This window comes from Zootoca vivipara, chromosome 8 (assembly GCF_965207765.1).
Source record: "Zootoca vivipara chromosome 8, rZooViv2.hap1.1, whole genome shotgun sequence".
Classification (NCBI taxonomy): domain Eukaryota; kingdom Metazoa; phylum Chordata; class Lepidosauria; order Squamata; family Lacertidae; genus Zootoca; species Zootoca vivipara.
In genome coordinates this window covers 78,866,254-78,892,209 of record NC_142591.1, presented here as the reverse complement: position 1 = coordinate 78,892,209, position 25,956 = coordinate 78,866,254, and the positions used below count along the sequence as shown (strand labels likewise).

At 44.9% G+C, this 25,956-nt stretch overlaps 1 long non-coding RNA gene across 2 annotated transcripts; it reads right to left on the bottom strand.

The window, feature by feature from the left end:
- Positions 1-9,360: 9,360 nt before the first annotated feature.
- On the bottom strand, positions 9,361-15,143 carry LOC148684908 (uncharacterized). 2 transcript variants are annotated; one of them, XR_015951601.1, is made up of 2 exons: positions 14,689-15,143; positions 9,361-11,063 (listed from the first exon to the last, which is right to left on the bottom strand). It is a non-coding gene; the product is annotated as an uncharacterized LOC148684908 (long non-coding RNA). The 2 variants fall into 2 exon arrangements; XR_015951600.1 differs by having other exon boundaries at positions 14,694-15,143.
- Between the last annotated feature and the right edge of the window lie 10,813 nt (positions 15,144-25,956).

Below are 25,956 nucleotides of genomic sequence, written 5' to 3'. Positions count from 1 at the left end.
GACTAAACAACAACAACAACAACAGTTTCCAGAAAATGGTAGTCAGAAGCACATTGTCTCCAACAGTGGAGTTAGAACAGATCCATCAGGTTTAGTAGCCATTGATAGTCAACTCTTCCATTAAGTTGTCTAATCTTCTTTTAAAGCCATCCAGTTTGATGGCCATCACAACCTTTTGGGGGAACGAAGATGAAGAGTTCTGGTGGGTCAGCTCAGAGGCCTATCTAGTCCAGCATCCTGCCGCCGCCGCCCCCCCCTTAAACCATTTGGTGCCTCTGGGAACAGTGGGAAGCCCATAAGTATTTGCACTCACCTGCTTTTTGTTTCCCAGCAACCGGTGCTCAGAGACATGCTGACTCTCTGAGCATACAGTCACCATGACTGTGGTGACATGAGTGTGTACAGAGGAGGGAAACCAAGATGGTCAAGGGTCTGGAAACCAGGCCTTATGAGGAACAGTTGGAAGGAGCTGGTTATGTTTAGCCTGGAGAAGAGGAGACTAGGAGAAGATATGTTAGGCATCTTCAAATATCTCAAGGGCTGTCAGATGGGAACAAGCTAGTTTTCTCTTGCTCTGGAAGGTAGGACACAAACCAATGGCTTCAAGTTACGAGAAAGGATATTCTGATTAAACATCAGGAATAACTGATGTTCTCGGGGTCCTTTCCAACTTTACCATTCTATGAGTCTATGATTCTATGACTAATAGGCAGAAAGCCTTACTTTCCATGAATCTTTCTAACCCTCTATCCACATTGATCATCCTTACACAATTGGTTCCGGAAGTCCGTACTTAACCTGAAGCGAACTTTCCCATTGAAAGTAATGGAAAGTGAATTAATCCGTTCCAGACGGGTCCACAGAGTACTTAAACTAAAAATACTCAAACCAAAGCATACTTAAACCGAGGTATGACTCTATTGCTTTTCATCTCAAACGCTCCCAAAGTGAACGACATGTTCAATTAAAATTGACATTAGAATACAATGAAATGACCATAAATCAATCGGCTAGCAAAACAATGACACAGGTTCTCCACCCTTGGCTTAGAGTGACTATGCCCAAGGTCAGACAGGGAGTGTTGCGCCCCCATTCCCACCAGCAAACATTAACCAGTGACATCAGCTGACTTACAGGGGACGTGGTTTGGGGAAAATCTTATTGTGGTCCAAATTAGACCCCTGGCTGGCCAAGAAGATTGGCCCAAGCACTAGAGCTTCCTCACCCTTGCTTCAAACTGAAGAAAGATAGTGATGGAGAGAATGTTGCAGTTCAATTCATTGGTAGAAATCCAGTTCTAGTGCATTATCCACAGGACCTATGGACCTTTAGTATCTGATCAAGCCCTGGAACAAAACCATGTGATTAATGGACAGAGAGACAGTTTCCCTCAACAAGACCTTCTGTTTCCAAACACAAGCTGCACATTGACAGATTCCGAGAACCTCTCTTGGAATTTATCTGGTGGCTGTGGCTTGCTTTCCAGCCTCCAATAGAGAAAAATAATTTAAAATCCATTTCCCCCTCTGGCAAATTCTGAGTCATTGCCCCCCTCAGCAGTCTATAGAATACTTGTGACCAAGCACTGCTGTGATTTTGCATTAAGAGAGAGAGAGAGATGACTAAGTTAAGAAATGTAGGCATCTTTTTGTGGAGACATGAGACATCTTTCTTTTGGATTGGTGGCTTGCCAAATGGATGTCCCTATTCGAACTTTCTTTTTCATAATCTTTTTTATTGATTTTTGAAAATATAAACATACAACATAAAACAATACTTGAAACAATATTTGAACATGGCTATCATATCACCCCTTAACCTTCTCTTCTCCAGGCTAAACATACCCAGCTCCCTAAGCCGTTCCTCAGGGAGCTGGGTATGTTTAGCCTGGAGAAGAGAAGGTTAAGGGGTGATATGATAGCCATGTTCAAATATATGAAAGGATGTCATATGGAGGAGGGAGAAAGATTGTTTTCTGCTGCTCCAGAGAAGCGGACATGGAGCAATGGATTCAAACTACAAGAAAGAAGATTCCACCTAAACATTAGGAAGAACTTCCTGACAGTAAGAGCTGTTCGACAGTGGAATTTGCTACCAAGGAGTGTGGTGGAGTCTCCTTCTTTGGAGGTCTTTAAGCAGAAGCTTGACAGCCATATGTCAAGAATGCTTTGATAGTGTTTCCTGCTTGGCAGGGGGTTGGAATGGATGGCCCTTGTGGTCTCTTCCAACTCTATGATTCTATGATTCTATGAATACAAAATCCAAATATCAAGATTGCTCTGAATCTCCTGACTTCCCCTCACCCCTTCCATGGGTCCTTTTAATTCTATTTTCAACTGCATATCAGTACTTCTCCAATTTTCCATCTTCCTAAGTTATCTATGCTCACTGGAAGGACAGATCGTGAAGCTGAGGCTCCAATACTTTGGCCACCTCATGAGAAGAGAAGAATCCTTGGAAAAGACCCTGATGTTGGGAAAGATTGAGGGCGCTAGGAGAAGGGGACGACAGAGGACGAGATGGTTGGACAGTGTTCTCGAAGCTACGAACATGAGTTTGACCAAACTGCGGGAGGCAGTGCAAGACAGGAGTGCCTGGCGTGCTCTGGTCCATGGGGTCACGAAGAGTCGGACACGACTAAACGACTAAACCACAACAAAGTTATCTATATGTTCTGTTACAAGTGCATTTAAAATCCTGCTAGGTTTTAACCTGTTTACAATGATTTTGTATTTATACATTATAAACACTTCCCATTCTTTTTTAAATTTCTTGTCTTCTTGGTTTCTGAGCTTCCCAGTTAGTTTTGCCATTTTGGCAAAGTCCATCAATTTGGTTTGCCATTCTTCTTTGGTCGGGGCTGTCTCTTCCTTCCATCTCTGGGCTAGTAACATCCGGGAGGCCATTGTAGCATACACGAACAGTTTCCTCTGATCCTTTGGAATCTCAGTACCTATAATTCCCAACAAAAATGCTTCTAGTATTTTAACATAAGTTATTTTGAACATTTTTTTCATTCCACTATATATCATTTCCCTTTTAAAAAATATATATATATATATTACAGGTCCACCACATATGAGTCGTATTCGAACTTTCAAGTAATTCTGGGTTGTGGAAGCTCTAACCCAGGCATCCCCAAACTTCAGCCCTCCAGATGTTTTGGACTACAATTCCCATCTTCCCTGACCACTGGTCCTGTTAGCTAGGGATCATGGGAGTTGTAGGCCAAAACATCTGGAGGGCCAAAGTTTTGGGATGCCTGCTCTAACCTCATTTAGTTGGAAGTTAAGTCCCACTGAATTCAATAGGACTTACTCCTCAGTAGACATGGCTAGGATAGCGTTGATCAATAATTCAATCAAATTATTGTATATAGCCAAAGACCCTCACCATAAACAACCACAAAGGCAAAAGCAAGGCCCTCCTCTAAAATCACACAACATGGCGCAAAAGTCCACAGCATAAAAAATTTACAGCATAAAACTTCAGAATGACAATGCATTAACATAACTGTAGAGATTGTACTGATAGACCCTGAACAGTTCTCAGGAAAGACATATTGGGGAATTTATTTTTACCTTCCTGTAATGTGATTTTAGATTCTTGGGAGTGGGGGGAACCTCAGCCAGTTATGAAAGAACAGGAATGGTGTTTATTTTGCTATAACATAAAAGCCTAGGCCTACTGGGATCCTATTACTACAACTCAAATAGACGTCTTAGAATAGCTCCTGCAGGTTCCCTCACTAGGAAACAGATGGCACTCTGACAACATCAGTGGTCAGATTTTTTTAAAAAAATAAAAAAATGGCTGGCTTATTTATTTACTTATTTATTTATTTGCAGGGACTTTTGTCGCTGCATCAAAAACAGGAGGCTTATTAAGCTCCCGCGAGGCTGTGTTCAGTCATCTCGGTCACCAGTTGTGTGGGTCTGAACTGATGGGAAAAGCTCTCTTGTGGATTTCCAGGAATAATGAATCAGAAGCTCTCTTGCATGGAACACACTGTTAAGTACAGCTTCCACAACTTCTGCCCCAAGGCCTTTTTTCCATGTGGCTACATTTCTGAGGTTCTTTGGGAAACCTTTAACTAGTGTTATCTCCTGGTGCCCACAAGCTTTTCCTCGAAATTGCCTTCCAATTTTCAGTAGGCTATAAAGCAGACCCAAAGAAACTTGTGACCACAAAGCTGAATCGAAGACCACAAGCAGAGTGGGTTGGTTCACCCAGGCCTCATTCAATCTGCTGGTGGAGATGGTTTGTTAGCTTGGTCCACCTGGCTCTTAAGAACGTGGCACGCCATCGTTCATCGTGGCCACCTGCATTTATATACCAAAGGAAGCTTCTAAGTGGTTTTGTTGTTGTTTAGTCGTTTAGTCGTGTCCGACTCTTCGTGACCCCATCGGCCAGAGCACCCCAGGCACTCCTGTCTTGCACTGCCTCCCGCAGTTTGGTCAAACTCATGTTCGTAGCTTCGAGAACACTGTCCAACCATCTTGTCCTCTGTCGTCCCCTTCTCCTAGTGCCCTCAATTTTTCCCAACATCAGGGTCTTTTCCAAGGATTCTTCTCTTCTCATGAGGTGGCCAAAGTATTGGGTTTACAAAATATAAAAACCAGTCACACAAATATTTTCAAAAGGGAAATCTATACTTAAAATGTACAATTAAACCATCCCATTACACAGTCCCAACACAGCAATTAAAACGGGAGACTCTGGTGAATTGTTCAAGGGAATGCTTGTGTAAGTGGGTGCATACACCCCAACATTTCTCCAATGAAAACAGGGACTTCCTATTCCATAATAATAATAATAATAATAATAATAATAATAATTTTATTATTTACTAGCTGTTCCCAGCCACGCGTTGCTGTGGCAATCAATCCCTCCCAAAACGTGTGTTCTGTTAAATCCCCCACCCCAGCCCCGACCCACCCCAGCCCCGACCCATTCATCCTCCCCAAAGTCATGGCCCTCCCCCACTCAGCGCCCCTGTTCCTCACACCAGCCCCATTCCTCACCCCAGACGTCACGACATCTCTCTCTCTCTGGTCCCAGCACTGTGTGACATCATCTTCCTCCCATGTGATGGCACCCGTCACCCTGACCCCTCTCTCTCTTCCATCCGCACACCCCATAAGCATCTTGGGAAGAGCCTGGTCTGTTCCCCAGCTGGGCAATGCTGGGCAATGCCATGTTATTGTGATGTCACAGATAGTCTGTAGGCAATGGCAGTGAGGGGAGAGACTCCAGACTGTGAGGGGAGAGACTCCATCAGGCAAGGCCTCTTTCCACCTGCCTTGCCTCGCCCCCTCCGGCCCTGGGACTCCTCATAAGGAAGCTGTGCCTGGAGGAAGAACTGTGAGGGGAGAGACCCTCCAGTCTCTATTTTTCAATTTGTATTGTATTGTTTTATGCACTGTGGCTTGCTGTTGTTTTATTGATTATTGTTTTGAAATTATTTATTGTAAATGTTAAGAGTGGGTTTCTGTTTAATTTTCATATGCTGATATTATTCTATACTATTGTAATGATTGTTGAACGTTACATTATTTGATTGCTTATTTTAAAGCTATGTTTTATTATCATATTTTTGTATTGCATTAGATTGTCATAAGGTTGTTTTGTATTTCATGAGATTCTGTTTCTTCAGCTTGTAAACCGCTTTGAGTATTGTATGATAGAAAGGCGGTATACAAATTAAAAGTGATGATGATGACATCCAGCAGATGGTAATACAACTAACGTTGGAATGAGGTTTTTCTAAAACAGAAGGTCACAGGTGAAACATCTATATAATCTAGGTATATAAAAACATTCATGTACGGTGTGGCAATGTTGTGTCAAATTTTCAAAGCAATCGGTCAAGCACTTTCGGAGATTATCGGTTTTGGACAAGGTCATCTTTACATTTTTATTCATATAGAGATACCCTACCCATCTGATTGGGTTGCCCAGGCCACTCTGGGTGGCTTTCAACATATATAAAAGACGGTGAGGAGAAAGAGGAGGGAGAAAGGTTGTTTTCTGCTGCTCCAGAGAAGCGGACACGGAGCAATGGATTCAAACCACAAGAAAGAAGATTCCACCTAAACATTAGGAAGAACTTCCTGACAGTAATAGCTGTTCGGCAGTGGAATTTGCTGCCAAGGAGTGTGGTGGAGTCTCCTTCTTTGGAGGTCTTCAAGCGGAGGCTTGACGGCCATATGTCAGGAATGCTTTGATGGTGTTTCCTGCTTGGCAGGGGATTGGGACTGGATGGCCCTTGTGGTCTCTTCCAACTCTATAATTCTATTTCAGGAAGCCCGCAGAATAATCTGCAGTCTCTGAAGCGCACTCCCCTCTCCCAGCCAACCCACCCAGGTTGGTTTGTGGAAGAAGGCAATGGGAAAGCATTTTATCACAGAAGAAGGCGATGAGGAAGCATTTTTTTTCAGCAGGGTGTGTGTTCCATAATGCAGCTTCTACCAGGGAAAAAGCCCACCTCTGTGTTAGCACAAGCTGATAATCCTCATGCTAGTTATACAAGTTTTGACCTTTATATAACAGGAATCGAGAGGCAACTGGTTTCTCCTGCTTAGGGTTAGGAAGGCCATTAAGAATCAGATAAGCAGGAGAAACCAGTTGCCTCCCGATTCCTGTTATATAAAGGCCAGAACTTGTATAACTAGCATATTATGTAAGGAAGTCACTTGGCTTCTTCTCAGTATTACCACCAAGGGAGTGGATTTCTGAGCTTTCCCAGTTTGTATCCACCACCACCACCCATGGCCCCTCATGGATATTTCTCCATCCTAATGACGAACATCAAGTGCATGGTCTTCCAGAACTCCTAATATGTTTTCATGACCTCATCCGGTGTTAGGCTGGGTTGCACAGATGGGTTGTCCCAGCATTTTTAAAGGCTCCTTATCCAGAGAGCTCTCCTGACAGGTCAAAGGACACAGAGGCTATGCACCCACCATACATTTAAAGCTCATCCCCTGTAAAAAAATATATATTGGGAACTGTAGTTCATTGAATGTTTGTTCATTGAATGGGAACTGTAACTCTTTGAGGGGTAAGCTACACTTCCTAGGATTCGTGGGGTATGTGTGCTTTAAATGTATAGCATACACACTCTACCGACCTGGCTAAGTGCGATCAATTCCCAGAAAACCATACAGTACAATGTTTTTTCCCCTTTCCTGAAAATAGCTGTTGCAATACAGCTTTGCAATCCTAATTATGATGTACTCAGAAAACACACACACACACACACACACACACACACACACACACACATATATATATATATATATATATATATATATATATATATATATATGACTGGGATCCTTCTGAAAGGAGGTATCATGTGACCAAGCTCACTATGTGCTCATCTCCCAGCTTCAGCCAATGTTCATCCCTGGTTCCAGTTTTTTGCTTCATCCTGTTTTGTCTATACATATTAAATGTCCCCTTTTTATGTTCTGCATTTCCTCATTTGTTATTCTTGGCCTGTGATCTCCGGGTATATTAATACCATCTGCTGGCTGGTTTTCACAGAAGAAATTTTAAAAGTCTTTTTCTTCTTCTTCCCAAGAAGTGTTTTAATAATGAAGGCCAGTGATTTATGTCATGGAGAGAAAAAACATTATTTCACTAGCGGGGGGGGGGAGTATTAGTTCTGTGTGCTCTCCCAAGAAATAAATCTTGCAGCCAAGAGAGTGATGACTATACACTGACCATTAGCAAACACTCAGTAAGGACCTAAGCAGAGAGCCAAGATGGATCAAACCAAGCTTCATCTTTCAGCCTTTCCCAACCTTGAGTCCCCAGAACTCCCAGCATCCTTGATCATTTGCAATACTGATGGGAGCTGGAGTTCAACAACATCTAGAGAATTGCCTCTCGGCTAAAACATTTCATTTAGGGGGAAAGTAGCTATTCGCCTGCTGAATCAGGCCAATGGCCCATCCAGTCAAACATCTGGTTCTCATAGTGTCCAAAAAGATGCCTGTGGGAAACCAGCAAGCAGGATTTGAAAACAAGAGCACTTTCCACTCTTGTGATTTCTGGCAACTGGCATACGAGGCATTGCTGCCTTGGACCATTGAGGTAGAACATAGCAACCATACCTTGTGGCCATTGATATCCCTCTCCTCCAGGAATATGTCCAATGCTCTTTTAAAGCCATCCCAGTTGGGGGTCATCATTCCCTCCCATGGGAGTGAGTTCCACACTTCCACTATGCTACAACAACAACAACAACAACAACAACAACTTATTATTATTTATACCCTGCCCATCCGGCTGGGTGGCTCCCAACAGAATATTAAAAAACACGATAAAACATCAAACATTAAAAACTTTCCTAAACAGAGCTGCCTTCAGTTGTCTTCTAAAAGCCACATAATTGTTTATTGCCTTGACATCTGCTGGGAGGGCATTCCACAGGGAGGGTGCCACCACCGAGAAGGCCCTCTGCCTGGTTCCCTGTAACCTCACTTCTTGCAGTGAGGGAACCACCAGAAGGCCCTCAGAGCTGGACCTCAGTGTCTGGGCTGAATGATGGGGGTGGAGATACTCCTTCATTATGGTTACACATGAAGAAAGGGAAAATGCTCATAACAAGAGCAGGCCTTTCCACCAAATACCATATGGTGGAAACCATAGGCAGGGAGAGAACTCCTGCACTTGGGTCCTGCTTGCAAATATCCCACAGGCACCTGTTGGGTCACTGTGAGAACAGGGGGCTGGACTAGATGGGCCTTTGGTCTGATCCAGCAGGCTTTCCTGGTGTTACTCATCCCTGTTACACTGCCAGAATGAAACAGACTGTACATGGGGGTCACGGTGTAGCAGGGGCCCAAAGGGCCCCAATTAAGGTAATAATGTAATTCCCTATAAATCCTGGAATATGCTTATATTAGTGAATTATGGTAACCTGTTGCTTTAAAGAAACTGATGATTCAGCAAGAAGCCGTCCCTACTGGGATAGAAGGTCAGCTAATACGTAAATCACAAAGAAGCAATTCATAAACTAGAACATAAATTGTTACATCCACACATAACACAGTTTCCCATACATGCAAACTAACAATATGTAACAGATCATGGTAAGAATCAAAGTTTAGTTAGCAACGCTTATTGCGCATGCGTATTAGATTAGGTAATGACATACGTATTAAATATGAAATGAGGTGATGAATATTAAATATTAAAATGATGTAATGCTTTATGTGATTGGTTAAATCAAAATCCTTTGTCTGAAATGTTATAAATTCCTGCCCGACCTTTGGGCGGGGTTGCAGTATTCCGAAAAGATTTGACTGTAACCTTATTGCTTTGCAATAAACAAAATGTACTCCTAACTCCTCTTGTCTCTGAGTTTTATTGGCTAACTCAGAAGATAAGCCATTTTTGGCTTACAACAACGGTACACTCGTGGAAACGGGAAAGCAACAATCAGAAGGTGCTAAGCGCCCTCTGTCTTGGACAGTTTCCCAAACTTGGGTCTCTGGCTGTCTTTGGACTACAGTTCCCATCATCCCTGACCACTTGTTCTGCTAGCTAGGGATGATGGGGGTTGTTGTCCAAAAACAGCCAGAGACCCAAGTTTGGGGAATGCTGCTCTAGAAGCACCCAAAGAATCACATGTGACTGTTACAGAGGGGAGAAGGGAGACCGGGTTGATTTTCTTATTGCAGACTCTTAGCGGAGCTCAGGGACTTATGAAGAAGGAGATTCATGGCTATGCTCTGCTTCCACAGTCGGAGGCCACACTGCTTCTGAATACCAGTTGCTGGAAGCCACAGGAAGGGAGAGAGCTGTTGGGCTGCATCCTAAGCTCTTCATCCCAGCGGATCTTGGCATAGGATTGCTCCTTTTGAGTGTGGAAGAGCAAAGGAATGGGAGAGGTGTGGCTGCAGAACACATCTGATAACTGTGAGGGATTCCCCGTTTCCCACCCCTCACTGCTTTAACAACAGAGGTTCTCCCTGTGCTTCTATACAAATGGGAATAAACCTCCAGTGTCCAAATTGTCCAGTGTCCAGGGTACCTCAGGGCTCTGCGCTTGAAACCTATTGCCACCAGTGGGGTCTCCGTCCCATGGATCCCTACTGCTACAATGTGCCTCTCCCTTAGGCAACTATGTGGCTCCTTTGGCTTCACTAACCAGCCCTTATGACAGGAGAAAAAGCAAACAGTTTCCTCTTCCACAGGAAAGCTTTGTTCTCGCCTCTTAGTCACACCTCTGAAGGTGTGAACGTCAGTGAACATTTAGGCACATTTAACTTTATTATTTAACTTGAAAACATGGATTTCTCTGGTTCTTTGTTGTTGTTTAGTCGTTTAGTCGTGTCCGACTCTTCGTGACCCCATGGACCATAGCGCCATGGTTCTTAAAAGTGCATATCTTCTTTTCATATAATACAGACTTGTTAATACATCTCCTGCATCTTGATAATAATGGTTCTAACCTTTCTTCCCATCCACCCAAACCTAACCTCCTGCTCCCTCTCTAACCCTCCACTCCCCAACTGCCAACCCCCAGCTGCCTTTCAACGGCTTTCCCCCCTCCATTTAGAATGCAGTCTAGCTCCGCCTCCCAGGGAACACCTGCCTATCATGGGAGTGATAGGTTAACCCATGATGAACCAGAATCATCATCAGGCACTATTCCGCCACAATCACATCCTGTGATTGGTGTGGATGGGTGGGAGGAACACAATCATGCTCTAAAAAACAGAGGCTGCTTAAATTTTTGCTTCAAAATACTTCAGAACCAAGAGCAAGCTATATAAATGGCATGTCTGGAGGGGGGCCCTTTGTTTTGCCTTTGGGGCAGCCAGAGGGATTGCCTTTGGAAAATGCCTGGACATGCTCAGAAAGAGAGCTGGCCATGTTTTTTGTACCCCTGGTCGTTCCAACACTTCTGCTTCAGTTCAACTGGTAAGTCTTGAATGATGAGTGGCAAAAGGCTTCCAAAAGCCGGTTCCAAGTAATTAAGCAATGGAAGAGGGTTGCCGCCTTTGAACCTGCCAAACTGTGGACAGCCTGTTCTTTCTCAGCATCTGGGGGGGGGAGGGGAAGGGAGAGAAAACAGAACGTTCAAGGGCTGGTTGCAACGACACAGCATAATCACAGGCATCTAATAAACGTCTTCATCATTAAATGCTGAGTTGGAAAGCAGATCCCTAACAGACAGTGGCCGTTCTCGACCTAGACCAGCCATGTTTGTTTTCAGAGTTTTTGTTGGCGTCCGTCTGTCTCGAGAGACAGTGGAAGCACTTGGGGGGGGGTGAAGTGAAACTGTTGGAGAGTAGAGGCCAACACAGGCTAGAGATGTTTTGTTGCAGGTGGGGCCGATGAAGGAGTCACGTTGTGCTGCTGCAAACGCACCATGGCATTTGTTCTCTGCACTTATCCCAACGGTATTTTCTCCTCTGGTCACTGCTGTAGAATGAACATACAGTAAGATGATCATACTGGCCAAAGCACTATCCAGTCCAGCATCCTGTTCCTTTTATTATTTTTTATTACATTTGTAGAACCGCCCTTCATCCATAGATTCCAAGGCCCAACAGAAAACCTGCAAGCAGGACCTGAGCATAACTTTCCAACTTGTGCTTATGCTTTGAAAAATTTGTAAGCTGCTTAGAAACTTACTGTTTCTATTAACTGTTGTGAAAAAAGCAGCCAATAAATTGAAAAGATAATACGGGGAAGAACCATAGATCAATAGTAGAGCATCAGTCAATAATAATAATAATAATAATAATAATAATAATAATAATAATAATTTTATTATTTGTACCCCGACCATCTGACTGGGTTGCCCCAGCCACTCTGGGCAACTTCCGACAAATATAAAAATATAATCAAACATCAAACATTAAAAACTTCCCTATACAGGGCTGCCTTCAGGTGTCTTCTAAATATCAAATATACTTGTTTATCTGTTTGACATCTGAAGGGAGGGTGTTCCACAGGGTGGGCACCACTACCGAGAAGGTCTTCTGCCTAGTTCCCTGTAACGTCACTTCTTGCAGTGAGTGAACTACCAGAAGGCCCTTGGAAGAGGACCTCAGTGTCCGGGCTGAACGATGAGGTATACTGGGCTGAGGCCATTTAGGGCTTTAAAGTCAGCACCAACAGTTTTAATTGTGCTCAGAAACATACTGGGAGCCAATGTACGTCTTTCAGGACTGGTGTTATATGGTCGCGGCAGCCACTCCCAGTCACCAGTCTATCTGCTACATTCTTGATTAGTTGTAGCTTCTGAGTCACCTTCCAAAGTTGTCCCACATTGCAGTAGTCCAAGCGGGAGATGGCCAGAGCATGCACCACTCTGGCAGATATGGTCTCAGCCAGTGTACCAAATGGAGCTGGGAGAGAGCCACCTTCGACACAGACAGCCACCCTTTCATGTAGAAGGACCCAAATTCAACCCCCAACATCTGCAGGTAGGGCTTGGATTGACCCATCTGAAATTCTGGAGAGCCACTGCCGGTCACTATGGACTGTGCTAGATGGACTGTTGGTCTGATTCAATGCAAGGCAGTTTTCTATGTACCGTAGTAACAGTACCAGTAATCGCCATCACCCACCTGTTGAAGATGGGCTGAGAGAAAGTATTATGACTAAGACCAATTTGCATGTTCATAGCCAAAGCAATCACTGCAGATGGTGACAGCAGTCACGAAATTAAAAGACGCCTGCTTCTTGGGAGAAAAGCAATGATAAACCTAGACAGCATCTTAAAAAGCAGAGACATCACCTTGCCAGCAAAGGTCTGTATAGTTAAAGCTATGGTTTTCCCAGTAGTGATGTATGGAAGTAAGAGCTGGACCATAAAGAAGGCTGATCGCCAAAGGATTGATGCTTTTGAATTATGGTGCTGGAGGAGACTCTTGAGAGTCAGTCCCATGGACTGCAAGAAGATCAAACCTATCCATTCTGAAGGAAATCAGCCCTGAGTGCTCACTGGAAGGACAGATCCTGAAGCTGAGGCTCCAATACTTTGGCCACCTCATGAGAAGAGAAGACTCCCTGGAAAAGACCATGATGTTGGGAAAGATGGAGGGCACTAGGAGAAGGGGCCGACAGAGGACGAGATGGTTGGACAGTGTTCTCGAAGCTACGAACATGAGTTTGACCAAACTGCGGGAGGCAGTGGAAGACAGGAGTGCCTGGCGTGCTCTGGTCCATGGGGTCACGAAGAGTCGGACACGACTAAACAACAGCAATAACAAGCCAAAGCAAAGTTTGTATCAAGGGCAGAAGTGCTATGTTACACCAGCTTTAAATACATGCTAGAGTGTCTGGCTGTTCGCCATGTCTGCTGCCCCAGTTTCCATCATCCGTGTTGTGAGTTACCAACTGAAAGCTAAATGTAGCTGGATAAGAGCCAAGTGCATGGGAATATGCCCTGCAAGGCCTTCTGGCCATCTCTACAGCCTCCCGCTAAATTACATCCAGTAATTTTTGTGGTTAGGGAAGCGGAATGAACATAGTGTTACAGAGCAGCCCATTGTTATTCTATTTTTTAAAAATGACGCATGCATCACTTAACAATGTTCCTTAAATGCAGGGAGGCTGTTAAGCTGCCTCTGGACCATTTGGAAAGTCAAGATAAAGCCGCAAGGCGACGGACTGTCTTCAATTAACAAATGTCTTGCCTAGCATGTGTCTTCTGTTGTACACTTATTGACAAATACAAATGCAATTGTCTTTTATTTATCACAAAAGGTAATGGAATTTTCCAGCATGAGCTATGATGGCGGTGTGTAATGGCTACCAATGACATTGTTTGCCAGCGTAAATGAGGAAAAATAAAACTATTAGACATTGTCTTCTAGTCTCTCTGTTGCTCTGTCTGTGTTCCCTGAGTTTTGAAGCTTGCATACCCTCCAACATTTCTCCGATGAAAATAGGGACATCCCATTCCATAATGATGATTTTACTACTTATACCCCACATATCTTACTGGGTTGCCCCAGTCACTCTGGGCAGCTTCCAACATATAAAAAAACATAATAAAACAGTAAACATTTTTTTTAAAAAAATCCCTATACAGGATTGCTTTCAGCTGGCTCGGGGGTCAGATAACTCCATACCCTCCAACATTTTCCCAATGAAAATAGGGCCCTCCTAAGGAAAAGCGGGGCATTCCAGGATCAAATTTAAAAAATGGGACAGCTTCTCTAAATCAGGGACATCCCTGGAAAATAGGGACACTTGGAGGGTCTGCAAAATGATATGAAAGAGCGAAGCACAGACACCACTCAAAATTTGCACTGATCTGAACTCTGTGATGCAGTTCTCTAACTAAACAAGGTTTACCAAAAATCATATATCAGGCAAAAGTGAGCATAAAAAATGAAAATAACATGCAAAAGAATGCATTGTAGAAAGAGAAACTGCTTGCAAACATGAGTATGTTAGTCTAAACTGCACACAAAGGTGTGTTTGTTAGGAGAAATTTGCCCTAAAATGTTCAATCATTTTCTTGAGCAATAAAAAAATATATATGCAGAAATGCAGAGAACTGAAGTTCAGACTGGAAAAATGAGAAACGGAGACAGCCAAAATGCACAGACTCTTCCACAGACTCTTGGGACAGGTGCTACCCTGACTCGTTGTCACTGGCCCAATCCATTTCATACACAGAGAGATAGAGAGAAGGAACCTGCATACCTCACCTCTCTCCAGACCAGATCACAGTACTGCACAGACTCAGGAAAGGAACAGAGTGATCTTCATAGCACAACGACATTAGTGATACTCAGAGCAAAAATGACTTCCGTCTGGTGCCCCATGAAAGTACTTCTGCCTGTGCTGTGATGCCAGCAAAGGGCCATTGCCAACATTGAGGGTGTCTCCGACTTCGCCCGTATCTTATATCCTTAATGTTGCTTTTGAGTCACAGCAGAACTTCTCTGCTGCCTGTTTCTTCTAGACGTCGTGAGCTTTGTCAGGATGTAACAAGCTCAGGAACATGCATCATTTCTGGCAAACCTTCCTGGGATTGGTGGGTGTGGCACAACCCCCAGAAAAGGTATTTGGCTCCAATGTAAGAGTTGATATAATTATTTTGAGCATGTAAAACACACACACACACAACCCTGAAACAAACCAGACCTTGAGCGCTGGGATCTCTGTGCAAAGCCTTTCTTCTTCTTTCCTTATAAAAAGAGCATTAGACAAATTGATGGAAAGTCAGGCTGTCAGTAGGCGCTAACTCTGATGGCTATGCCCTGCCCTGAATATCTCAGGAGGGGAGAGTGTTCTTGTGCTGAAAGCCTCCTTGCAGTTTTCCCAGAGGGATCTGATTGGCCATTGTGAGAATGGGATGCTCACTGGAGACTCTGGACAGGCATGGAGGTTGTGTGACGAGGTTACCAGACATCCCCCCCAAATAACTCACACCACACTCAGAAGTTTAGTTTGGGTTTTGGCAATAATTTGAACCACAACTTTATTTAAATACAATTAAATGTGAGTGTTGGCTTAGGCATTGGTTACACCACCTGTCCCCCGCCTGGGACAGATCAGCTCCGACTTCCCTAGCCGTATAGGGAAGTCAAGTAAACACCCCATGGGAGAGGAGGTAGCTGTGTCCAGGCACTCTCCCCTCGACCAGAAATGCTCCCCAAGGCTCGTGCTCTGTAATGGCCCCAGCCCCGCCCGTTGCGGGGGTGTATGGACTAGAGCCCCGGAGCCCCAGGATTCCTTTAACGGAATATTTCTATGTGGAGCAGCATTTTAATGAGGGGTAGGCACCTCCATGCCAAACCCCTCCACCAACCAGAATTATTAACCAATGCCTAACCACCAACCTAACAAGTTGTGACACATTTGCTAAGCAGTAGGCAAAAACCGATGGCAACAGCCAATCAGCCAAATGGCAAAATTCCTACTGGGCCCTTGCAAAGCAAGCGACCCCATAAAAGGCAAAGCAATGTCAGGCTAAACCATTAGAAAAAGGCGGTGGGTGGGAGGGCGATCCGAAGCACTTTGCAAAGTGAAACTAACTGCTGGACGCTGAGGTTATAAGGAGCCCTTTCTGTCAATCAAATTTTGCTACATGCTTATTTCCCCAGCAACCCAGAGGAGTCCAATCAAACACACTCCCTCTCAATTGACACCACCCCCAACCCAGGGAGATGTCTTTTTAACCCTTCCGCAACCTGCGCTCTCCCTAATTGGAGAACACGCTTTCTGCTTTTGTCTTATGACTGTCAGTTCAAAGAAGCAAGGGCCATTGGATCTGACAGCACTTACTCCCAGGTATATTCCTGCGGTATTTTGCAACTTTGAAAGGCAGCTTACAAAACATGGGTGGCACTGTGGTCTAAACCACTGAGCCTCTTGGGCTTGCTGATCAGAAGGTTAGCAGTGCGAATCCCTGCGACTGAGTGAGCTCCTGTTGCTCTGTCCCAGCTCCTGCCAACCTAGCAGTTTGAAAGCACACCAGAGCAAGTAGATTAATAGGTACCACTGCGACGGGAAGGTAAACAGTGTTTCCGTGCGCTCTGGTTTCAGTCATGCTGTTCCATTGCACCAGAAGTGGTTTAATCATGTTGGCCACATGACCCGGAAAGCTGTCTGTGGACAAACACTGGTTCATAGCTGCCAACTACCCTGTTTTCCCCAGGAAACCCCTGTATTTTCTTACCGTTTCCCACTGGTCTCCTGAATGGATTTATAGCAGCTCCTGCCGACTGCCATGTTTCTGGTGCCGCTCTGCCGATGTATGGGCACCGGAAATCAGGCGGCGCCAGCATCAGAAGTCGCTTCTACGCATGTCCGGAAGTGCATAGAAGCAACTTCCGGTGCCGCTCTGCCCATTTCCAAAATGGCCGCAGCGCCAGAAGTCGCTTCTACACATATCCGGAAGTGCATAGAAGCAACTTCTGGCGCTGCGGACATTTTGGAAATGGGCACAGCGGCGTCGAAAGTCACTTCTACGCACTTCCGGACATGCATAGAAGCAATTTCTGGTGCCGCAGCCATTTTGGAAATGGCAGAACGGCACCAGAAGTTGCTACTACGCATGTCGGGAAGTCGTGTAGAAGCGACTTCCGGTGCCACGCCGCTGCTGGTCCCGGATTTTTCAATTCGGAACTTGGCAGCTATGCGCTGGTTCCCTTGGCCTGAAAGCAAGATGAGTCCCGCAACCCCATAGTCACCTTGGACTGGACTTAACCGTCCATGGGTCATTTACCTTTACCTTTTTTACCTTACAAAATGAAAACCACATGCAGCCTGGACCTTTGTGCTTTGTGCTTTCTTCAACCATCAACAGGGAAAAGCATAATTGTAGGTAGTCCAAACCAGGCCAATGGAGGAAGGAGGTGATGTTCTGCTCCCCCCTATGATATAGCATGGCAAGGTGATTTTGCTTCCCCTTTTTGCATTTTCTCTGGGGTCATCAAAGGTGCCCTTCATGATTCCCACCTGTAGCAAAAAAAGGGGGGGGGCTGTAGCTGTTCAGCTGGAGAGTCCTTTCCCTCTATCGTGGCATTCAATCCTGCTGCTAAAACTTCCACAGCCACTCCAGGTGGGTGCGAGAAGCTGCTCAGATTTAAAGTGTTGCACAGTCTCCCATGGCATGGAGCTGTGATGATCTGAGACAACTCCAATTAGTTTCTCAAAGGATTTGGCATGGGATTTTTCAGGTGCTACCAAGCTTCTAATTAAGCCATATGTCTTTGCGCCACAAACACGCTGCAAAATTGCACGCTTCTTGCTACCATCATCAATATCATTAGCAATGAAGCACTGAGAGATCCTCTCTGCATACTGAGCTGAGTCCTGATGAGCCTCAAGCTCTTTCATACTTCCAGGCTGACAGTCGTTCCCCGTGAAACAGCTGCGCAGCATGAAGAGCCAGATGGGAGTGCAGCCTCCAGTTTATCATCATCACCCATGTAAAATATGGTCACCTTAGCAAAGCTAAGTCATGTAAGTGTGTTTTATTTGCTCGTAGTTCTCAGGGGCCTCAAATGTGGCATCTACATTAGGGAAGTCCATCTGTGAGTCCATCCTCAGAATTTCATATTTTGGCTGCTTCTTGGTGTTGGCATCTATCTGTCTCAAAAGACAATGTATTAGCAGCACCAAAGTGACCTCTCTGGGGTGCATGCCAAGGCAGTGTGTATGGAGGTCCTGGGCTGCCCAGATGACCAGACCCCAATCTCAGTCTTGCTGATATGGTCCAAGGAAAGCAGAGCAATACGTCTGGCACCAGCTTGGCCGCAGGAGTTTCTGGAAGGAGACATACAAGGCACCATCCAACCACCTTAGGGACCCCACTCCGGATTTGTGTAGGGTTTCCTCCTTAGCCTTTTGATCTCCTGCTTCTGCTCCTCCACAAGGCAGCAGAGGTTTAGGATTAGAGTTTTCCTTCTTCTATTTGGGCTCCCTTCCCAGGTGGACAAGCCCCATCTGTGCCTCGCTTCTGCAGAAACAGCCTTCTTGAGTGTTAGACCCACTATTGATATCATGATGTCAGGGACTGGACTGAGGAGGAAAGATTGGGGACTGCCGCCCCCCTTTCCTAAACCTTTCCAAGAAGAGGGGGAGAGTGTAGATTTAGAACAGTGGTTTGCAGAAGGTCATAGTTCAGAGGCTGCAGAGGGGAGAAGCTGGGAAATATTGGGAGAGCAGCAGGAAGAAGAAGCACCAGGGGAGAGAGAGTTGACAGACTCGGTGTCTTTAGAAAGCATTACACCCCCCCACACACACACACACACATCGAGGACCAGGCATGCATTGAGAGTAGTAGAACAGAAAGCTCAGAGGCAGAAGGCAGTCATCAGTCGGTGCAGGGATGACATAGAATAGGTGGGACTGAGGAGGTGGGACTTTACCTGGAGCAATGCCATTGTCTACGGGAGACCACATTTCTTCGTCTCTCTGTGTGAATATCGAATAAAATATGTCGGTAAGAACTCTTCTTGTTTATCTGCTTCTTGGCTGCCACCATGGGAGGGATAGGATTCCCTGAAGCCTGACACATCTGCTCAATCCGCCAAGGCATGTATCTGCATGCAGGGGAAGTCCCTAGCTCACCAAGAGTTTGCTAACCACTGGCTACCCTCACCTGGTTTAGCCAGCCAGGCAAAGCCATTTCCCAGGGATCGGCCGCTGTTGCATGTTGACAGCTTCAAAGAGCCACAGCTGAAAGCTGAGTGCCAGATGGGGACCAAAGGTGGACAAAGTACTCAAGAAGCAGCAAGACATGTCTCCCACCACAGCTACTGCCCCTCACCAACACTCTTCCCCAGCTGCGTTTTCCAGCAACTCGTGCTCAGAGGCACAGCTTTTCTTTAAATGTTGTATTTCTATTCTGCAAGCGTCCCTCAGAATATTCATATCGAAGGTCATGCAGAAACAAATAAGCCTACTTGCGGTGCAATCCTATGCATATCTAAACAGAAGCACATCCCACAGACTTTAATGAGACTTGCAGTGAAACCCTAACTTGTCTACTCAGAGGTAAGTCGTATTGAACATAAGAACACAAGACGAACCTACTGGATCAGGTCAAGGGTCCATCTTGCCCAACATTCTTTTCTCTCGTTTTTTATCTATACTTTTCAAATTTATACATTTCATTAATTTTACAATCCATTTAACATTTCAAAATTTGACTTCCTTCCCCCTCTTTCTGTGGTTCCTTAAATTTATTTCTTTCATATCTTCTGCATATCTAAATTGTTTTTATCGGTTTACAATTTATCTGAAAATATTCAATAAACCATTTCCATTCTTTTATAAAGAGTTTGTTATCTTGATTTCTTATTCTTCCGGTAAGTTTCACCATTTCTGCATATTCCATAAGTTTTTGTATCCATTCTTCCTTTTCTGAGACTTCTGTTTCTTTTCATTTTTGGGCAAGTAACATTCTTGCTACTGCAGTAGCATACATAAATAAATTTCCATACAGTTTCAGTAGTTCTGTCCCTATAATTCCCAAGAGAAAAGCTTCTGTTTTGTTTGTTTTTAATAAACGTTATTTTGAACATCTTTTTAATTTCATTATATATCATTTCCCAAAAAGCTTTAACCTTACTAGAAGACCACCACATGTGATGAAAAGAACATTCTTTCTCTTTACATTTCCAACATTTGTTTGATTTAGATTTATACATTTTTGCCAATATACTTGGTGTTAGATGCCAACAATATATTGTTTTCGTATACAATGGACCCTCGGATTATGTTACCTTCGGGTAACGTAATCCTCTGGTTGTGAACGCTCCAAACCCGGAAGTGTATACTTCCAGGTTTCACTGTGCGCGCATGCGCAGGAGCAATCTGCATGTTGCATGCATGCGCAGAAGCGCTCAAGCGCGCCGCGTGTGTGCACAGAAAGGCGCCTCCGGTTACGAAGTTTTTGGGATACAGCCGGGCCTCCGAAACAGATCCCATTCATAACCGGAGGTACCACTGTAATTTCCTCTTAAACCATGACATGTAAATTGTATATCCAAATTCCATAAACATTCCCATCCAACATCTTATTCTCAAAGTGGCCTACCCAAAGACTGGGGACATGTTAGCTCCAGATCTCCAGTATTGAAGGGGGGAGGGGTTGAACTAGATGACATTCAAGGCTCCCTGCAGCTCTAGGATTCTCTGAATTCTAGCAACTCACATTCACACACAAAAATTAGGAAGGCATCCACAAAAGTAAGAAGAAGAAGAAGAGGAAGAAGAAGAAGAAGGAGGAGGAGGAGGAGGAGGAGGAGGAGGAGGAGGAGGAGGAGGAGGAGGAGGAGGACATTGTAGGGAAAGTGACATTCCCCAACTGGATAATCAAACAAATAAAAACTGTCCCTCATAAAAAGGAACAGCTGGAGTGGAAGCACAGAATAGATTTGAAACAAGGTGTCTAATCTTCTTTCACCTGTATTTGCAGAAAGATCTCAGCCACGCAATTTGAATTTTTCATGGGCTTCAAACAGCAGGAAGAGGAGCCTAAAATGCTTTGTAAAAGGCTAGAGAAAATAAACCTTCTAATCTTTTTTTGGGGGGGGGGGGGAGGATGTCACTTGAGACCTCACAAAGGAATGAAAATATTCTGAAGAAATATGAGCTACATGGCTGCTTGATCCCAGGGCCAACAAATGAACAAAAGAACGTGAACATGAAATAATATTAATCTTTAAAAGGAACTTTAAAATATTAAGGGGGGAGGGTGGTCTCAAGGGAAGTCCTAGAAGCAATTCAAAAGTGTGAGTGGATGTGCATATTTTAAAGATCCCAAAGAAGACTGCAGGAAAAATATATCTGAACTATGACTTCTCTCATGAAAAAAATCTGTCACCATAATGGCAGAAGATAAAGGGATTTCAGCAATTCCTTCAGAAATAGCTGAGGGGTGTAGTTGGTGTGATAGGAGCTGCCAACCAATCAGGGTTTTCATACATGATCAGAGCTAATTGATTGAGATGGATCTCGTCCCTCAGGTTCTATTGGCTGGGCAGCTGGCTATTGTGCATTTTATGTATTAAAAGATTTATATGCCGCCCTTTTCGGCAAAGCCCATGCAAGGCAGCTCACAATATTCCATACGGTACCAAGCATAGGACTAAAAGCATCAATTAAAATAGTCAGTTAAAATGTTTAAAAATATAAAACAAATGAAACACAATACTGTACATGACTGCAATATCAGAACCCTGCCCATGGGGCCAAATCCTTTAATTATAAAAAGCAGTCCCACGGAGAGATGTTTTAACATCTGCTCAAGCTTAGAAGTATTGAGGGGGTATTGACCTACAAATGAGCAGGGCCACCGAGTCAGACCTCAGTGCCTGGGCAGACTCACATGGGAGGCAGTGGCCTGTGATAAATAGGACTTTCCGCCAATTCGTGTTTGGTTTCTAGCTGTGAAATGGTGGCTTTTGGCTGCCATGCACAGGAGAGTCAAAAGTTCAGAGGAAGGTTAAAAATACAAGGTGATCTTTCACTCAGGAAGCATTGTACTTTTAACCTTCCTCTGAACTTTTGATGTTGTGCACAGGAGGGTCAAAGTTTCACCCTAGGAACCTGGCAATGGAGGCGAAACTTAAAACCACAAATCCTCTCTCCTTCTGACTGGCTAAAGAGAAGTGGAAATATATATACCATATGTCAAGCTAGAAAACAGGAGAAGTCAAAATCAAGCTGGACTTTGAGAGCTTCAGGCGGAAGGAACCAGGAGGGGACCATGAATGGACAAAGAAACTGAATCCAAGGATGCAAGTGAATGAGTGTTAGCTTGGTTAACGGAACAATCTAGAATAGGCATAGGTAAAGGGACCCCTGACCATTAGGTCCGGTCGTGACCGACTCTGGGGTTGCAGCGCTCATCTCGCGTTATTGGCCGAGGGAGCCAGCGTACAGCTTCCAGGTCATGTGGCCAGCATGACTAAGCTGCTTCTGGCGAACCAGAGCAGCCCACGAAAGCGCCGTTTACCTTCCCGCCGGAACGGTACCTATTTATCTACTTGCACTTTGACGTGCTTTCAAACTGCTAGGTTGGCAGGAGCAGGGACAGAGCAACGGAAGCTCACCCCGTCGCAGGGATTTGAACCACCGACCTTCTGATCAGAAAGCCCTAGGCTCTGTGGTTTAACCCACAGCGCCACCTGCTTTGACTCTGTTTATCTTTTAGTTGGATGCTTTTACTCTGTTTATCTTTTTATTATCAGCTACACCATGTAGAAGAGATGCAGATAAATGAGGTATGGCTGATGTTGTTGGAACTTCTACTTGTGTTATTCAGAGTAAACCCCCACCACCACCACCACAAAAAAGAAGAAAGAAACCCTGAAATAATTCCCAATAAATGATACTTTACTTTTCTTAGTTATTATTAGGTCTCTAATTTTCCAACAAATTAATGATACCTGTTTATACCACCCTGTTTGCTTAATGATATCTTATTCCACCCCTCTCCAGTTATTTTCAGCTATTTGATTAGATGGGCACTTTCACAATGTAATGGTGAGATAATACTGTTATATCTATCTGACTGCATGATGATATACCAGTAGATGTGTATTCCTGATCAATTTTTTAAAATGCCAAAATGTCCCCTAAAACCCAGTTCTTCAAAATGGAGCAGTGAAATTGTGGGTGTCATTTCAACTCAATGCTACCATCAGGGCTTGATAAAGTATTGGTGAAGACCAGGGGTCAGCAAACTTTTTCAGCAGGGGGCCAGACTGTCCCTCAGACCTTGTGGGGGGCCAGAGTATATTTTTTGGGGGGGGGAGGGATGAATTCCTATGCCCCACAAATAACCCAGAGATGCATTTTAAATAAAAGCACACATTCTACTCATGTAAAAACATGCTGATTCCCGGACCATCCGTGGGCCGGATTGAGAAGGCGATTGGGCCAGATCCGGCCCCCAGGCCTTAGTTTGCCTACCCATGGTGAACTGAGTAGAAAACGGCTAGAATTTTGTAATGTTGGTAATAGTAGTAGTAATAGTAATTTAGTAGTAGTAGTAGTAGTAGTAGTTCTTTCTGTGCCCAAGTTTCATCCCTGGCTTAAAGAGATTAATTAGTTAAATACAGAACTTATTTGGAGTGAGGTTTTTCTTCTTGCTGATTACCCAATCTCAATAGGTAGGAACAACCAACTTTTTAATGTATTAGGATTCTGCTGGACATCTGTTCCCTCCCACACCCAAATGTAGCCCCAAAGCTTCCCACAGAAAACAAGAAAACAAACCTTGCCCAGGCTGCCTTTTGCACTAATTTAAATTATCAGAGGGTGAGCGGTTTTAACCATAGTGGCGATTTACTTAGCTATTTCCAAGATGAGACACATAGCTGCCAAGTTATCCCTTTTTTAAAGGGATTTTCCCTTATGCTGAATAGGCTTCCTCGTGAGAAAAGGGAAAACTTGGCAGCTATGATGAAACATGTATCCCAAACTCATCAGGCAAGATTCATGGGAAACCCTACCTACATGCAGTGGGAGAGTCCTCTACACTCGATAGTTGCTGAAAGCAATTAGAAGTTCTTTTCACTTAAAAAGTAGAGAGCATTTTTTTTTTTATGATAAGCATCTGAACCCGCCCCATGGAGCAAGCCGTTTGCTCTCTCTCTGCCTCCAACCACTCTGCTCCAATCGCAAGAGCTATAAGAAACTGTCAGAGGTTTTTGCCCAATCCCAGCTCACTTGCCATCCAATGACTCTTTCACAAGTTTTTCCCCTGCCAGCATGGCAACCCTACACTGTGCCATTAACAAGATATGTGAGTCCCTGGCAGGGGGTGGTGCTGCAGACCCACTGGATGTTTTCTGCAGACCCCCAGGGGTCCCCAGAGCCCTAATTGGAAGCCACTATTCTAAATACTCCTTTCAACTCCCTTCAAAATGACAATTTGCAACCAAATACCTTACTCACATGATCTAATGTTAAACATTCATGTGAAAGAGCAGGTAACACCAACAGTTATTTTTTAACCCATCTAGAAGCTCAGAGAGCCCTACTTTTTTTTAGTACACCCCAATGGAATTTTCCAATGTGAAACCCTTAGCAATACACATACAGGCATTTCCCATTTCAATGCCAATTAAACAAATATACTTAACAACACCAACCCTGCTAGGAAGGCTGAACTGACAGACAGCCATTGACTCAAGGGCTCGCAGTGAGCTTCGTAACTACAAGTTGATTTGAAGCTGTCTTTTCTACAACTAACTCAAACTCTCCAATCTCTGCACAAGTTCTGTTTTCCAAAGCATTGAGTTATTCAAAAGCAATGACTTGGCTAACAATAAGCAACATCCTCGTGTTGTTTTGGGGCTTCCCTGGAGTTATAAGAGTTTATGCTGCTGATCTCAAGCAGTGAGGGAACTCTCTGTTTCTCTGGAATACTTTTGTTCTTTGTAATAGCTGGATCAAAGATCTGAGATGTTGTGGGGGTTGGTAATCAAAAGCGGCTGTTAGCTCGCAGCTGTTAGCTCGCCGCAACACAGACGCTCGCTAAGATTTTACAGCCTTCTACCGAATAAAACTTTTTTATTTCCTTGTGGTTGAGACTGATGTGTAATTCCACCCACACACCTCACCCCCCCCCGAAAACAGCCCAATATCTGTCCTCTGTGTACAATATGTCACTTGACACCTCCGCTCTAGAATGACAGCCTTCGAGGCTTGTAGCAGTATCGGTTAATCTATCACTTGTGGAGTTTGATGGAGAGATGTTTTTTTCCCCTCTTAGTGAAGGAAGACAGAGATGATTTTGAGCTGTGTGTTCAAAGTTTCAGATAAGAGATGAAGCAAAGCAAACACAGATGTGGGCTCTTACAACCAGATCCCCGAGCCCTTCATCCAATGAGGTTCAGACAGGGCCGGTGCGTCCATTAAGGTGAACTAGGCAGCTGCCTAGGGCGCCAAAATGGAGTGGGGCTGGCCAGCCTGCCGCCCGCGGCCCGCCACTCGGTGCTGCCTGGGGCCGCCTCCACTGCACCTCTCAGTTGTTGAGCGGCTTCCAGAGAGCGGCCTGAAGCCGCTCAACAGCTGAGAGGCGCAGTGGAGGCAGCTCCAGGCTCCCGCTCCCTGCGCAAAGCTCCGGAGGCGTGCGGGGAGCGCGAGCCTGGGGCGACCTCGTCGCGCCTCTCAGCTGTTCAGCGGAGGTGGCCCCAGGCTCCCACTCCCCGCGCGAAGCTCCGGAGCGGGAAGCCTGGGGGCTCCTCCGCTGAGTTTGGCGCCCCTTCCGCGCCCCTGATGGCCAGGCACCTTGCACCACCCAGCCCGGGCCTAGGGACGGTCCTGGAGGCACCCTCTCCGCTCACTCGCTTGAGCCGGGCCTACCCCTCCAGCAGCTAGCGCGCCGAGATCGGGCTCCACAGGAAGCAGGGGAAGGCCGCGCCAGAAACAGGGAAGGCCGCTAGCTGACAAGGTAAAGAGACTGCTTTTTACCCCTTCCCCTCATCAACAACCAAGGAA